We start from the raw sequence: 1,968 nt of genomic DNA, 5'->3' as shown, positions 1-1,968 counted from the left end.
TTTTTTTTTTTTTTTTTTTTTTTTTTTTTTTTCTTTAACAAAACAGCAGCAAACAGTGAAACAGGAACTGGTCTTTCTATCAACTGTAAACCAGACATCAAAATATGACTGTCAACGTCACTTTCCAATTCTTCATTTAGTCACCTGAAAAATAAAACTTCTAACATTCAAAGCATGGAATTTAGACTTTTTTTTCAAGTGTTTAGAACAGAAAAAATTCCTCTTCACCCAAGTTCCATTTTCTTTTAAGGAAACAAATCTTAGAAAAAGGATTAAACTTCATGTCATCCATCAGTATTAATATATGTGTAAATGAATACTCATGAGGTCCATCAGGAAAGAGCATCCAAAAGAATAAAGCCAACAAGTGATCTCTCCACATGTCTTCTCAAGTCTTGCCTACAGGGTCTCCTTACGTAGATAGGACGTATAGTGATCCACCTGTGTTCGGCCTCCTAAGAGCTGGGATTACAGGCATGTGCCACCACGCCCAGTCTCAGCTGTTGCCTCAGCGTGCCCCAGGGATGGGGCTGGCACAGCACACTAGCGATTGTACCCCAGCCACTGTTCTCTGCCTAAGCAGGTGCTCTATTCTGCTGAGTTATCTGCCTTTTTTTTTTTTAATACAGGGTCTTACTGTGCCGTTCCAACTTGTAGTGATCCTCCTGTCTCATCCTCCCTAAGATGCCACCATGCCTGGTTCCAGTGCCAGCACAGCATATGATACTGGGGACCGCACTCGGGACCTTGCACTTGTCAGGCAGGTGCTTATGCCACAGAGCTATCTCTCCGGCCCGACTTTGGAACTCTTTGATCAGCGTTGGCCTGCATTCCATGTTCTCATCCAATAGAACACTTGTACCACCATTTATTTTTCAGAACTTTAAAACTACCCCAGATTGCTTTAATTCCACTGGGAAGTTCTTTAAAAAGTTAGCATTTAAAGACACATTTTTTTTCATTTTTTAAAGAGAGTGAAAATTAGAATTAAAATAGAAAAAAGGAAAAAAAAAGACTAAAAGGGACTGGGGAGATGGCTCAGTGGATTAAGAGCTTCCCTGGCAAGTGCAAGGGCCTGAGTTCAATCCCCAGTTCTGGAAAAAAAAGACTAAAACAGAAAAAAAAATTACAAGTGATACAGATTTTCACTTAAAGTAATATGAATTTCACATATTTGTTGTAATACATAGTGTTGTCCCTCAACCAGTTATTCATATTACCAGATAATGTATGTAAAATTGGAAGAAGAAATAAAAAAGAAATGTATAAGAAATTAAGAGGAGAAAAGGTACATATAATTGAAAAAAAAGACAAAGCAAATTAAAACATTAACTGCTTCTTTCCATAGACCACCAGAAATGCATAGCACAGTTGTCCAAGCCATCCAGCTTACATACATAGATATATCTCTTTTTCCCACTCCCTCTTCTGTCCTTCTCCTCAACTCAGTAACTCTTTCCTTTTGAGAAAGTTTATTCCCTTTTGACAATGTCTGTTATACCCTACAAATTCTATTTTTCTCTTTCATTTTTCCTTACACTAAGAAGACAATCCAATGTTTGCACATGATGGGTGATTTATTTCACTTAAGATTATGTTCACTAGTTGCATCCACTTACCTAAAAAAACTCAGATTTATCTTATTTTATAGCAGAATAATACTCCATTGTGTAAAAATACCACATTTTCTTTACCTACTCTTCAGTTGATGGGCATTTGAGTTGTTTCTAGGATTTAACTATAAACATGAGTGCACATATATCACTATGGTATGAGGTTTTCAGTTCTGTTGGAAAAATAAGGAGGGCAATAGCTGGCTTGAATGAGACGTCCAGTCCTAGCTTTTGAGGGAATTTCCACACTGATTTCCATAGTGGTTGTACCAGTCTGCACTCCCACCAAAAGTGGAGAAGAGTACCCTTTTCCTCACAGCCTCTCCAGCATTTGTTATTGGCTGATGTCTTGATT

This window comes from Octodon degus, unplaced genomic scaffold, assembly GCF_000260255.1.
Source record: "Octodon degus isolate 3935 unplaced genomic scaffold, OctDeg1.0 scaffold00030, whole genome shotgun sequence".
Classification (NCBI taxonomy): Eukaryota; Metazoa; Chordata; class Mammalia; order Rodentia; family Octodontidae; genus Octodon; species Octodon degus.
Note: the sequence above shows the minus strand (reverse complement) of the source record.